The 15,617-nt window shown below is 38.2% G+C and overlaps 1 protein-coding gene and 1 non-coding gene across 7 annotated transcripts in view; one reads left to right on the forward strand and one right to left on the reverse strand.

The window, feature by feature from the left end:
* The window catches only part of LOC127803852 (transcription factor IIIB 60 kDa subunit-like), a 123,170-nt gene that overhangs the window by 68,447 nt on the left and 39,106 nt on the right, over positions 1-15,617 (reverse strand). The window lies entirely within an intron of this gene.
* LOC127805419 (small nucleolar RNA Z247) lies at positions 550-639 on the forward strand. Its single transcript, XR_008024145.1, has one exon. It is a non-coding gene; the product is annotated as a small nucleolar RNA Z247 (small nucleolar RNA).

Below are 15,617 nucleotides of genomic sequence, written 5' to 3' on the forward strand. Positions count from 1 at the left end.
ATCTCTGATGGCGTCAACTCATGAAAATTCCTCCTCCTCCACCTCTCCTCTAACTCAATCAATGTCAAGTATGTCCTCGGTTTGCCAAACTAACTTTGCAATAGCCACAAAGGCTTTCAGTTTTATCTTGCTAAAGCTGGACCCAAAGAATTACTTGTTCTGGAAGGCTCAAATCTTAGCTATGGTCCGAGCATTTGATCTAGTATCGTTTTTGAATAAATCATCTGCTTCTCCTCCGAAATTTATGACTAATCAGAGTAGCAGTGAGTCTACTATTAATCCTAATTACATGACTTGGCTGAGAACAAATCAGTTACTTCTAGGCTGGCTATTTTCAACAATTACAAAGGACGTTCTAGCACAAGTGGTTCATTTAGGGTCATCTGCAGAGGTATGGAACTATCTAGATAATTTGTATGCAAGACAAACTATAGCCAAGTCTTTCCAACTGAAACAACAACTTGGATCAGTTAGGAAGGAGAATATGTCAATTAACGACTATGTTTTGAAGATCAAAACTATAGGTCACTCACTTGCGGCTATAGGAGAGCCTTTGAGTGATAATGAATTGTTGCTCGCTATCCTTATTGGTCTAGATCAAGAATATGACACGGTTGTGAGTTTGATTACATATCAAATGGAGGAGATAGATCTAGAGAAGATGTAGTATTTACTTTTAATGCATGAACAGCACTTAGCTGTTAATAATAATTTGCCACATACTACACAACATTTTGATTCACTATTGTCTTCCATGCAAGTTAATGTGGCTACACATCAGTCTCAATCTTTCTAGAATAATGTTGGATATAATAGAGGAGGTTTTTCACAACGAGGAGGAGGTGGAGATTCTGGTTTTAGAGGAAACAGAGGCCGTGGTAGGTCTTCAAACAGGAGAAATTACTGCCAATTATGTGGAAAACCAGGGCATCTAGTGCATAAGTGTTACTATCGATTTGATAGAACTTTTAATCGATTAGCTAATCAAGGAACTGTTCGAATGAATGGATGTTTTAACACTGGAAATCAGTTTGATACACGAGCTTATATGGCTACCTATAGTGATTCTAATGTTTCAGTGCAAGCTTCATCCTCTGGGAGTATTTCTAAACCTTTTTCTTCCTCTGAAAATTTTGCTAACCAGTCTTTTCATGATCCAGCCTGGTTTGTTAACTCTGGAGTAACAAACCACATCACTTCAAGCCTCAACAATTTGTCATTACATAAGCCGTATCATGGAGAAGACAAAGTTACCATATGAAATGGTAAGCAATTGCCTATTACACATATTGGAACTAGTGTTTTGAGTACACAGCTTCCCTGTAATTCTTTTCTTTCCATATCAAATATTCTTCATGTTCCAAGTATAGAAAAGAACCTACTCAGTGTTTCAGAATTAACTCGAGATCACAACGTGATGATTGAATTCCATTCTATTGTTTGTTTTGAAAAGGACAAACTTACAGGGAAGGTACTACTTCGAGGACGCCTTAAGGATGGGCTTTATCGGCTAGAGCCAGCAATTTGTTCTGCTGAAGTCAGCATTCCAGCCCGATCCCTTGAACCTATTTCTGTTCATTCAGCTAACTACAAGTGATTCATGTACTGGTTTATAAAATCGTAATAGACAGCTTTCATTTGTTCATGATCTGTCCAAGAATGTTCTTATGACCCACAATAACAATGTTTGCCAAGATTGGCACAATAAGTTGGGCCATCCTTCCTTGAATGTCTTACAAATTGTTTTGAATAAAATTGGAATCTCTTGTTTAGCTTCCAAATTGTTATTTTGTGACTCATGTAAGATTGGAAAATTAACTCAACTTCCATTTTCTACTCATGGGGTCACTGCTACTCAACCATTGCAATTAGTGTATTCAAATCTATGGGGTCCAGCACCAATTCTGTCTATGGAAGGGTTTAGATATTATATCATTTTTGTGGATGCATGCACTCGATATACTTGGCTATATCCATTGAAGTTCAAATCAGAAGCTCTAACTATTTTCACTACCTTTCAAAAACTAGTTGAAAATCAGTACCAAAACCAAGTTGCAAGCCTTACAAACTGATAATGGGAGGGGGGGAATTTCGAGCATTTTTACCTTATCTCTATGCTAATGGTATTCAACCAAGATTTATATGCCCTCACACCCATCAACAAAATGGTGTGGCTGAGAGAAAGCATAGGCACATTAAAGAAATGGGTTTGACCTTGCTGGTACATGCCAAAATGCCTCTCAAATTCTGGTTGGAAGCACTTCAAACTGCTGGTCATTTGATTAACTTGCTGCCTACATCATCTATCAAATTTCATACCCCTTTTGAATTGTTTTATCATAAGCCCCCTAACTATCACTTGCTTCAACCATTTGGTTGTGTTTGTTTTCCTTTCCTTCGACCCTACAACAACCACAAACTTGAATTCAACCAAGTGTATTTTCCTTGGTTATAGTCAAAACCAAGCTGGGTATTGGTGCTTGCATCCATCTGGGAAGGTGTATGTGTCAAAGCATGTTCAGTTCAATATTCATGATTTTCCATATTCTGTTATCTTTTCTGGTTCATCTACTAAGATTACTGTAATGCCTTCAAATTCAGATTTCAGTAGTCAATCCATTGCTTTTGTTCATCCTACTATTTCTTCTTTTCATCATTTTTCAAGGGGTCCTCAAGTAGTTCACTCTCCAAGTGACTCTCGGCAGTCTAGTCCTGCAACTTCAACCTCAATTGTTCCAGATGTCTCATCACCTCCTCAACCTAAATTACCCAAACACAAACAACCTCCAGCACTTTCAATCCATCATATGCTTACTAGACTTAAAGATAAAAACCTTGTGACCACTTCTCCCTATGCTTTGGTGAGTTCACTTGAACCAAGTTCAGTTCATGAGGCTCTATTAGACACTTGATGGGTTAAAGCCACATAAGAAGAATATTCAGCTTTACAAAGAAATAATACATGGGAGCTGGTTCCATATATAGATTATATGAATCTAATAGATAGTAAATGGATTTTCCGAGTAAAGTATAATCCTGATAGGTATGATTAAAGTACAAAGCCAGGTTAGTGGCTAAAGGGTTTTTACAAAATCCTGGTGTTGGCTTTGCTGAAACATTTAGCCCTGTTATTAAAGCGCCAACTATTCAATTACTCTTTACACTAGCTATTTCATTTGGCTGGGAAATACAACAAGTTGATGTTAACAATGCGTTTCTGAATAAAGATTTGCTTGAGAGTGTGTATATGGTTCAACCGGAAGGGTTTGTGAGTGCAGAAAACCCTAGGCATGTATGCAAGATGAAGAAGTCACTCTATGGGTTAAAACAAGCACCTAGAGCCTGGTATAGGTATACCAAACTGAAAGATGCTTTGAAGAGCTGGGGTTTTGTGAGAGCTATGTCTGATGCCTCACTATTCATAAAAAGGACTGTTGAATATGTGATATTTGTTTTGGTGTATATAGATGACATACTAATTACAGGCTCAAATTCTGATGCCTTAAAGGCATGTATTCTTGATCTAGATCAGCAGTTTGCTCTAAAAACCTTGGGATCTGTTAACTACTCCCTTGGTTTTGAAGCCTATCGAAATAGTAATGGACTGTACCTTACTCAAGTGAAATATGCGATGGATCTACTGAAAAAAGGCTGCAATGGAGGATAGCCAGCCTTGTGACACTCCCATGACAGTAAGGATTTCTCTTACTGATGAAGGAGAACTGTTTGGCAAGCCAAGTGTTTATCGAACTATAGTGGGATCATTACAATATTTGACTTACACAAGACCTGACATATCAGCTGTTGTGAACAGGTTAAGTCAATTTTCAGCTAATCCTAAGCAACAGCATTGGTTGGCATGCGAGAGACTGCTAAGATACATTAAAGGAATAGTTGATAAAGGACTGCTCTTTTTAGCTACTCCAGGTGCTTTGTCTTTAGAGGTGTTTACAGATGCAGACCATGCTGGCTACAAGATGACTCAAAGGTTAACAAGTGGGTTTTGTGTGTATCTTGGAAGTAATCTAATCGTTTGGGGCTCTGAAAAGCAGTCTATGGTTGCACACTCAGTTGGAGAAGCAGAGTATAAAGTCATTGCATTGGGAGTAACCGAGTTGCTATGGCTTAGATCATTATTTACAGAATTGGGCTATCCATGTGCTGCTACTCCTATAGTTTGGTGTGATAATCTAGCTGCCAAGAGCATGGCTAAAAATCCCGTGTTTCATTCCTGGACTAAACATGTTGGCGTGGATGTGCATTTTATTCGGGAGAAAGTAGAAAATAGAGAAGTGGAAATTCGACATGTTGCTACTGAAGAACAGGTTGCTGATATCTTCACTAAAAGCTTGCCCAGAGAGAGGTTTCAGTTGTTGTGTCACAAGCTAGGATTAATGTGGAATCCTGTGTGTGCTGGTAGCAGAGAACATACAACCAAAGAGGAAGCCTACAGAAATCACTCATCTACATAGTCTGGAGCCTGATTTGAAGGGGGGTATTAGAGGAATAATATTTTCAGATAGCTGACTGTCATATTCCTTCATTATAATTATTTAGTTGTATGTTGTTCTTATGAGGCAGTGATGCTATTAGAATTATTAGTATAATTAGATATATTGCATATTGTTGTATGTGTTTTTATTTATTTATTTGTTGTAACTATATGTAATTAGGATAAACCCGTAGGTTATTAGGCCCGTTGTGCCTATTATAAATAACACACAAAGAAACTAATCTCTTAGGTTTTTCTCTCAAATTATTTTCTCACATGGTATCAGAGCCACCGGTGAGAAAAACCCTAGCCACCGCTATGCATCTTTTTCTAGCGACCTTCAAACCCTAGTTTTCTCTCTTCACCGTAACTGTTCACGCCAGAACATCACAGTTCGGCCATTGTTTGCTAGAACCAACCCCACCTTAGGGTTCACCACCTTCAGGCCGAGTTGCCACCAAAAAATCACAGCCGCTGGAGCTCCCACGGGCCGACGCGTGAAGGCGCATCCGCCGACCGTTTTCTCTCAGCTTCTCCAAATCAGCTTGCCTCCCTTCCCTAGTCTTATTCCCGGTGTCAAATCCTCGCTATGTCTGACCTCAGTGATGCAGTTTCTGTTGGTGCTACTCCTGCAACCACACCTATTGCCCCTGCTGCTTCTCATTCCTTTACTATCTCCAATATGAAAACAGCCAATATCACCACTGTCAAGTTGATAGGGTCTACCAATTATCTCTCATGGGTAGCCTCTATCAAAATGTGGTTCAAAGGGCAAGGCCAAGCCGATCATCATACCACAAAGGTTGAAAGTGTGACGGAAGCCAATTGGGCTAGATGAGAACAAGTTGATGACAAGTTATGCAGCCTCCTATGGCAGTCTACTGATCCATCCATCATGCAGCTCTTTCGCCCATTTGAAACTTGTGTTGACGTGTGGAAGGAAGCTGAAGAATGTTATACGAATGACATCCAGCATTTGTACACTATGGTCTCTAATATCAAGAATCAGAAGCAAGAGTCGTCCATGGAATCTTATTTGAGACATGTTCGGGCTCTCATGCAAGAATTTGGTGCTCTTCTTCCCATTACTACGACCAAGACCAAACAGGTTGCTCAAAGAGAGAAGTTTTTTATGGTTGTTGCTCTTTTTGGCCTAAAACCAGAAGTTGACGCCATCAAGCATCAAATCTTGACCAGCTCCACTAATCCTACCACGAAGGACTGAACATGAACGATGCACATGGTATGTCCTCTTCTTCTCATGTTGTTCCTCCAGCCGAATCTCCAGCCCTTGTATCTCGGGCTTCTCACTCAGGAGGAAATAGAGGCCGTAATAATAATCGGTCACGTCCACAGTATACCTTTTGTAAGAAATTGGGTCATCTTAAGAACAAGTGTTGGAAGAAACATGGTCGGCCAGTTGCTCCACCTACATCATCTACCAGTGCAGCTCATGCATTCCAAAGTGATCCTAGTTCTGCCCAATCTGCACTGGGTTCACAGTTGGTACCTATGTTTGCAGCTGAGTATGATATCTTTTTGAAATTTCAGGCCACCCAGTAGTCTCATCCTGGTAATCTCATTGCTTGCGTTGCTAAAAGCCCATCTCTTGGTCCTTGGATTATAGATTCTAGCGCCACTAATCATATGTGTGGTAATGAACTTCTTTTCTCTTCACTTACTTATTCTAATACCTTGCCTACAGTTACCCTGGCTGATAGCACCAAAACTGCAGTTAAAATGATAGGCCAAACCACACCCACTTCGTCTTTATCTTTAAATTCGGTTTTACATGTCCATGGCAGTCCTTTCAATTTGATTTCAGTTAGCCAGCTTACTAAAACCCTTAACTGCTCAGTCATTTTCACTCCTACCTCTATTTGTGTACAGGGTACGGGCAGACGATTGGCGTCAGGCGTGAGTCACAGGGTCACTATCATCTTGTTGTGCCGATGGCTTGAACCAGTGCTGCTTCCCCAGATCTTCTGCACTCTCGTCTTGGTCATCCCAGCCTCTCCAAATTGAAGAAATTAGTTCCTAGTTTGTCATCATTGTCTATTTTTTATTGTGAGTCATGTCAGCGTGGTAAGCACGCACGTAGTTCTTTTTCCAGTCGTGTCAATAATAGGGCTGAGAGAAGGCCGAGCTACCGAGCTGATGGAAGGCCGAGCTAATGGAGGGCCAAGTTGCTGAGCTACTAAGCTCGTTATCAGCTGATTTATCTTCTGTGATTTATCTTGATTTATATTGCTATTATATTTTATCTTTTCTTTTTATTAGATTTGTTTGTATTTAAGGTTGTTATAATCTAATCCTACAAAGTAGGAATCTAATCTCTAAAATCTAGCAGAATTCTTAGGATCCATTGTGTATATATTTGTGGCATTCCCAAGGGAATAATATAAAGCGGATTATTCTTCCAAAAGGAGGATTTCTACATGGTATCAGAGCCTGCTCTTCGATCCTAAAGCAGCCTCTATTCTATTTTTCTATCCACACCTTGCTTCATATATCAGTTTTATTTGTTTCTTCCATCTACACCCTATTTCATCAATGGCGGATACTCAACATAATCCCACACTAGCCGAGACTTCTACCACAAGTTCTCCGATCAATCTGTCTATTCCGCCTTCGAGTTCTGCAACAAATCTTTCCAGTAACTCAATTGATCATCTTCCTATACAGATTACTCACCATAAGTTGAATGGGAGTAACTTTAGGGAATGGTTTAAGTCAGTTATGTTGGTTATCAAGGGAAAAGGCAAGGCTGGTTACTTATCAGGCTCTACTCCTTCTCCACCGAGCACAGCAGCCACATATGGTACCTGGAAAGCCGAGAATTCCATCATAATGGCCTGGCTGATCAATTTGATGGAGCCTAGAATAGGAAGAACTTACCTATTCTATAAAACCGCAAAGGAGATATGAGATTCGGTCTAAGACATGTACTCAGATTTGAGAACTCATCTCAATGCTTTGAGATCAGATCTGCCATTAGGATCACATGACAAGGTAATCTAAATGTTACTGATTACTTTAATGTCTTGGTTGAACTTTGGTATGAGATGGATCTATTTTACGCTATTAATTGGGAATGTTTTGCGAATAGTACAAAATATAGTAAGAACGTAAGATAATTGAGAAGAATCGGGTGTTTGATTTCTTACATAGCCTCAACCATGATTTGAATGAAGTAAGAGGCAGAATCTTGGGTACAAAATCTCTACCTTCACTTCGAGAAGTTTTCGTTGAGGTTCAAAGGGAGAAAAGCCGAAGAAAGGTAATGCTACATCAACAAGGTGAGTCCCCTTTAACTCACCAAAATTCTGTTTTAGCAAGTTTTAAACAAGAAAAGAGTCAACCAAAGAATCTAGGACGGGGGAAGTAGTGGTGTGACCACTGTAAAAGGCCATATCATACCAAAGAAACATGTTGGAAAATTCATGGAAAACCGGCTAACTGGAAACCAAGAGGAAAAAAAGAGGGTGGAAGGACTGCCTACATAGTTGATGCACCAAAAGAAGCAGGAAGCAGTACCAGCCTTCACCTATCAGAGGAGAAAATTCAAAACTTGTATAAGTTGTTGAATCAAGGTATATCCTCTCCAAGTCCTCCTATGGTAGCTACTGCTTTACAAGGTAATCCCCATTACTCTCTAAATCCCAACAAACTCTCTAAGAATACATGGATAGTAAATACGGGTGCTTCCGACCATATGGCTTGTTCAATTACAGAATACACCCTGTGTGACAACTCTATAAACATTTCAATGGCTGATGGTAGCACCTCTCCAGCCAAAGGACATGGAACAGTTTGTATTTCTGGTTTAAAACTTAAATCAGTTTTACATTTTCTTGGTTTAAGATGCAATTTACTGTCAATCCATAAGATTACTCAAGATATGAATTGTTATGTGACCTTCTTTCCTTCATACTGCTTATTTCAGGACCAAGTACTGGGGAGGACGATTAGCAATGCTAAAGGTAAGGATGGGCTTTATTATTTGACAAAGGATAGGATTTTTTTCTTCTATAAATAAGGTTGTTTTGACAACCACAACCGATGCCAAGATTTTGTTGTGGCATAATCGTTTAGGTCACTCAAGTTTTCCTTATCTTAAATTCTTGTATCCGCATTTTGTCATTAACAAAAATCAAACTTTCTCGTGCAAACAATGTACCATTGCCAAACAATCTCATTCTTCTCATCCAATTCAATCCTATAAACCATCTAAACCATTCCATTTAGTTCATAGTGACATTTGGGACCATCTAAAACCCCTAATATTTCTAGTTCTAAGTGGTTTATAACCTTTATTGATGATCATTCTAGGACATGTTAGGTGTACCTTATGAGGGAAAAATCAGAAACTTGCAACATTTTTAAGAAATTTCACAAACTCATTTTAAATATGTTTCAAACTTCCATCCAAATTCTTCGTACTGATAATGGTCGAGAATATTTCTCTCATTACCTTACCAACTATCTATCCGAACATGTCATTCTACATCAAAGCTCTTGTCCATACACACGACAACAAAATGGTGTGGCGGAAAAAAAAAGCTGCCATCTTCTATAAATGGCTCACGCTATGATGTTCACCACCCATGTCCCAAATTTTTATTGGGGAGAAGCAGTCCTTACAGCTGCATATTTAATCAATAGACTTCTCTCAAAGACCCTAAAATTTCAGACCCCTCTTATTGTCCTTTGTTCTCTCTACCCAACTGTTAGCCACTTACATTCTCTTCCTCCAAAAAATTTTCAGCTGCACTATGTATGTTCACAATAATCAACTTAACCATACAAAGTTGGACCCTAAGGCCCTTAAACGTATCTTTATTGCATATTCTCCCTCCCAAAAAGGTTATAAATGCTATAACCCTCTCAAAAGACAAGTCTTGGTCTCCACAGATGTCACATTCTATGAAGACCAATCATTTTACCCCTCACCAATTTCTGTTGCTGCATCTCCATCCCTCCCGGATCCTACTCCTATTTCCTTTCCTTCCCTTGATGCTCCTCTGCCCTTATGCTCTCAAGGGGGAGAATTTCTGGCCTCTCTGCTTGTTAGGCCTTCAAGTTCCGATAGCATAAGGGCAAATCTTTCAAGCTCTTCTCCTATTTCTCCTAATCCATCTTCTCAGCCAGAAACTACAGTTGAACCTCATGTTCCAACTCCATATTTAGATGCTAAAAATCCTCTACAAGTGTATTCTAGACATTCAAAGACCCATCCTGAGGGACAACAAAACCAATCATCACATCCAGATGTTGGTCTATTAGAAAACAGCACTGAGAATGAGTTTACCAGCAATGATAATTTGGATTGAACTATGCCTATTGCTCTAAGGAAAGGGGTGAGATCTTGTGTCAAGTATCCCATGTCTAATCACTTGACTTATGCTAAGTTATCCCCTCAATACAAGGGATTTGTTGCAAGTATTGATAGCATTGTCGTTCCAAGGAATATTCAAGAGGCTATGAGTGATCCTAAGTGGAAAGTTGCAGCTATGGAGGAGATGAGTGCCTTGGTGAAAAATAACACATGGGAGATTGTTAAACTACCGTCAAATAAAAGGGTGGTTGGATGTAGATGGGTTTTCACAATAAAGCATAATGCAGATAGAAGTGTTGAAAGATACAAGACAAGATTGGTTGCACAAGAGTTTACTCAAAGATATGGGAACTTTTGCTCCTATGGCCAAACTCAACTCAATTCAAATATTAATTTCTCTTGTCGTTAATCTTGATTGGCCTCTACTTCAATTTGATATTAAAAATGCTTTTTTGAATGGTGACTTAGATGAGGAGATATATATGAGAATACCCCCAGGATTTGAACAGGAAATTGGCAGTGGAAATGTGTGCAAATTAAAGAAATCACTATGGATTAAAGCAGTCTCCAAGGGCTTAGTTCAAGAAATTTAGCATGACTCTCAATCGCTTGGGATATAAGCAAGGGCAAGCTGACCATACCCTGTTTATAAAGTCTACAGTAGAAGGTAAAAATGACATGTTAATTATTTATATTGATGACATTATTGTGACAAGTGATGATTTACAGGAAATTGAAAATTTGAAGAAGCAATTAAAAACTAAATTTGAAGTGAAAGACCTAAGAGTCATGAGATATTTCCTGGGAATGGAGGTGGCTCGGAGTAAAGAAGGGCTATTCATCTCTCAAAGGAAGTACACACTTGATTTGTTAAAGGAAACTGGGATGTTAGCATTCAGACCGGCTGGTACTCCTCTAGAAAAGGGTTGGAATGTCGAAGAAAAAGAAGACACTCCTGTTGAAAAATAAAAGTACCAAAGGTTGGTTGGTAGACTAATTTATTTATCACTTACAAGGTCAAACATAGCCTAAGTAGTAAGTGTCATAAGTCAATACATGCATTCTCCTACTCAAAAACATATGAATGCAGTGTTCCATGTTCTAAGATACCTTAAGGGAACAACTAGGAAAGGGTTGATGTTCAGGAAAACTAATGATAGAAGAATTGAATGTTTTGTGGATGCTGATTGAGTTGGTTCACGTGAGGATAACAGGTCAACTTCAAGTTATTGCACTAAGTTATGGGGTAATGTGGTTACTTGGAGGAGCAAAAAACAATCTGTAGTGGCTCAAAGTAGTGTCAATGCCGAATTTCGTGCTATTGCTCTAGGGATATGTGAAGTTATTTGACTGGAAAGGATGATGGTATACTTGGGGATATCCTTATCTCAACCAACAAAAGTTTATAGTGATAGCAAGTCTGCTATCAATATTGTGAAGAATCCGATTCAGCATGACCGAATGAAACATGTAAAAATTGACAGAAGTTTTATAAAAAGGGAAATTGAAGATAGAGGAATCAGCTTATCCTACATTCCAACTACTAATCAAATGGCTGATATTTTCACAAAAACTGTTGCAAGGCCAGGCTTCGAGTTACTAATTGGCAAGCTGGGAATGACTTGTATCTATTCCTCAGCTTGAGGGGGAGTGTTGGGAGCTGATGGGACGCAGAGTTGCCAAGCTGATAGAAGGCCGAACTGTTGAGCTGATGGAAGGCAAAGCTGTCGAGCTAATGGAGGGTCGAGCTGCCGAGCTGATGGAGAGCCAAGCTGCCAAGCTACTAAGCTCATTATCAACTGATTTATCTTCACTTAGAAATCAGACCCATAAAATTTCTTGATTCATATCAATGAATGTGTAAAACATCCTCTTTTAAGGAGAGGATTATTAGCAACACAGGAAGGAAATAATTGACAACATCCTACAATTATTATCTTTCTATATTTACATATTATTTACATAATTCACTGATCCTAGAATATTGTAGGATCAAGATTAGCATAATTCCAGCATCTTCTGTGATTTATCTTGATTTATATTGTTGTTATATTTTATCTTTCCTTTTTATTAGATTTGTTTGTGTTTAAGATTGTTGTAATCTATTCCTACAAAATAAGAATCTGATCTCTAAAATCTAACATAATTCTTAGGATCCATTGTGTATATATTTGTGGCATTCCCAAGGAAATAATATATAGCGGATTATTCTTCCAAAAGGAGGATTTCCACAAATGTAGGAGAACGACCCCAAAGGTCTGAATAAACCAATTCAAGAGGTTTAGTTGTTATTTCACAATCAGAAAACGGGAGTTGATGAAGCTTCCCAATTTTGCAGGCATCATAGAATAATAGAAAGGATGAAGAAGAACAAGGAACATTGATTTTATTTAGCACCAAGCGCAGCACATTGAATGGAAGATGTCCAAGCTAGAGCAGCTAGAGAGTGTCCAATTGTTTTGATCTTTAAAATGTAGTCATTAACAGACATTGATTCCTTCTTAATTAACCATAGTTGTTGTTTCAATTGAAAGGATTTAGCAATAGTTTGCCTTGAATATAAACTCTCTAGGGAAGCCCATACCTCGGCAGATGATTCGCAATGAATCACTTGCGCCAACACCTTCTTATCAATTGTAGAAAAGAGCCAGCTGAGAATAAGCTGATCAGACCGAAGCCAGTTCAAATACTCCTTGTTTAGCACCTTATCTTCAGAATTCGGTGTAGTTAGATTAGCAACGTACTTTGGCGGTGGCGAATCTTTGTTAAAAAATGGAATCAAATCAAATGCTCGAATCATTGTCAATACTTGAGCCTTCCAAAATATGTAGTTTCTAGAATCCAATTTAATTAGAATGAAATTAAGGCTTTTGCAATTGCACCGAAATCAAATTGTGAAGATAATGAGAACGATGAGGATGAACGAAATGGCAAGGACGAGGAGGCACTTAGATCGGAAATTGATGTCATGACTTTCGTCAGAGACTCTGATACCATGAAACGATACACAAGAGCGATAGGAACCAGGACACAATTCAAAGAGGAAGAGAACGAGAATACTTGTGATCTAGATTGAATAACCTCAAGTTCATTAAACGGAATGAAAACTTCAATTACAGCCTCAGCTGAGTTTATATTTATACACAGCGAGAAACAAAGAGATAACTAACTGCCTACCAAACAAACACAAAGCATAAAATACATAACAAAGATGTTAGAATGTTGTCTCAAGTAGATCCAGATTTTAAAGCAGTCAAATGAGTCGGTTTAATGGGTTTAGTCAGGCGGTTACTCAGCTTTGTAATTAGTTTTAAGTTTGAGGGTAAAATCGGGAATGTCTAATCCTATTTCAAGCCTTAGAGATTATTGCCTATTATTCTATAAATAGGGCAGGGGTCTAGGCTTATGTTATGTTGCTCATTTTCTCACGCTTAAGTTCAGGAGAAAAGGCTGTGTGTTCAAGAAATAGTCTTTGTAATCTTGGAGAGACTTGCAATCATGAGGTGAGTTTGTACTGCTATCATTCTGAATTAAAGAGGCTGCTATCAGGAGGCTTTAAGAGGCTGGATGTACGATTGTCCTAAGGGCAATCCGAACCAGGATAAATTGCTTGTGTTCTTCTTGTGGATTGGTTTTATTTTCTGTCATTTACATTCTATTTTCATTATCATTCATTTTGTTTCTGTTATCATTGAAATCTGAGTGTGTGCGCAAGGGTGAGGTTGAGAATTCCGTCCAAGAAATCTAACTCTAAGTACTCCTAAGTTAACAACTTGGTATCAGAGCCAGTCTTTAGGATCAAGAAAGCTCAAGATTCTCATTGTTTAAAGTTTCTATCATAGGAATAGTGTCAAGAATGTCGACCACTAGATATGACATTGAAAAGTTTGATGGCCAAAATGATTTTGGCCTCTGGAAAATGAAAATGAGAGCTTTACTAGGGAACTTAGGATTGGAAGAAGCCTTAGACGATGAATCAAAAATGCCTAAGTCATTCTCGGAGGAACAAAAAGAGGAGATTGTCAAGAAAGCCTATAATACCTTGATATTGAGTCTAGGGGATAAGGTGTTGCGAGAAGTATCAAAGATGAAAAATGCAGCTGAGATTTGGCTTAAGTTAGAAAACCTTTATATGACCAAGACCCTATCAAGTCAATTGTATTTAAAGGCTAAGTTCTTTACTTTTAAAACGAATGAAGGACAGAAGCTTTAAGATCATATTGACAGTTTTAATAAGCTATGCCTAGATCTGGAAAATATAGAAGTAAAATATGATGATGAGGACAAGGCATTAGTCTTGTCACACTCTCTTCCAAAATCATATGAGACCTTTGTAGATATATTAAAGCATGGCAGGGATACCCTAACCCTAGATGATGTAATAGGGGCATTAAATTCAAAGGAATTGCAACATAGGGTAGATGGGAAGAGCACAGCTGGGGATGTTTTAACAGTCAGATCCAGATCTGATAAAAAGGATTCTAAGCAAAAGGGAAGATCTAGGTCTAAATCCAAGAATGGTAGGAAAACTATAAAATGTTATAACTGCCCTGAGGAAGGGCATATTAAGAGAAATTGTCCTAAGAAAAAGAAGGATTTTCTAGATAAACCTAAGACTGAAAATTCCTCATCTGTTTGTGAATATGACTATGATAGTGCTGATGCACTTGTAATATCGGGAAATACAGATAAATCTGTATGAGAATTAAATTCCAGGTGCTCTTTCCACATGTCACCCCATAAGCAATGGTTCTTGAATTTTAAAGAAATAGAAGGAGGTAAGGTGTTGTTAGGAAATAATCATGAATGTAGGATTAAAGGTATAAGAGATATAAAGATCAACCTGCATGATGATTCTATCAAAACATTAAATTCTATAAGATATGTTCCAGAACTGAAAAGAAACCTAAGTATGAGAGCAGTCCTAAATAATGGCATTTATGTTCTGCAAGCCTCCACAGTATGTGGAGAAGTTTCTGCCACTGAATTAAAAGCCTGTGATAAGACAAGGCTTTGGCATTATAGGATAGCCCACATTAGCAAGCAAGGCCTTAGGGAACTATCTAAGCAAGGGATACTAGGGAAACTTACAGATTTAGATAAATGTGAGTCATGCATATTTGGGAAATCAACCAAGGTAAAATTCTCCAAAACTGCCATACATTCATCTAAAGCACCTTTATACTATATTCATTCTGATTTGTGGGGTCCTGCCCAAACATTAACTCATGGTGGAGCTAGATATTTTCTATCAATAATAGATGATTTTTCTAGGATGGTTTGGGTGTATGTTCTTAAGGCAAAAGACCACACTTTTGAAGCCTTTAAAAGCTGGAAAACCATTATAGAAAACCAAAAAGGTAGCAAAATTAAAATCATTAGGACTGATAATGATTTGGAATTTTGTTACAAAGAATTTTGTAACAAAGAATTTGTAAATACAGCAGCCTATATAATAAACCTATCCCCCTCAGCTGCTATAGGTTTTAAGACTCCATATGAAATGTGGACTGGACATAAACCTAGTGTAGATCACTTAAGAGTGTTTGGATGTTTAGCACATGTCCATGTTAAGCAAGGGAAGCTTGAACCAAGGGCTCAACGATGTATATTCATAGGGTATCCTTCTGGTGTAAAAGGGTACAAATTGTGGAGTCTAGAATCAGGAATTCCTAATACAATAGTATCTAGGGATGTAACTTTTGATGAAAATTTCACTATAAAAGACATAAACTTAGATATATCTAAGGGAAATGAAGGGAAATCTAAAGCTGTGGAAGTTGAACA

Source organism: Diospyros lotus, chromosome 6 (genome assembly GCF_014633365.1).
Source record: "Diospyros lotus cultivar Yz01 chromosome 6, ASM1463336v1, whole genome shotgun sequence".
Classification (NCBI taxonomy): domain Eukaryota; kingdom Viridiplantae; phylum Streptophyta; class Magnoliopsida; order Ericales; family Ebenaceae; genus Diospyros; species Diospyros lotus.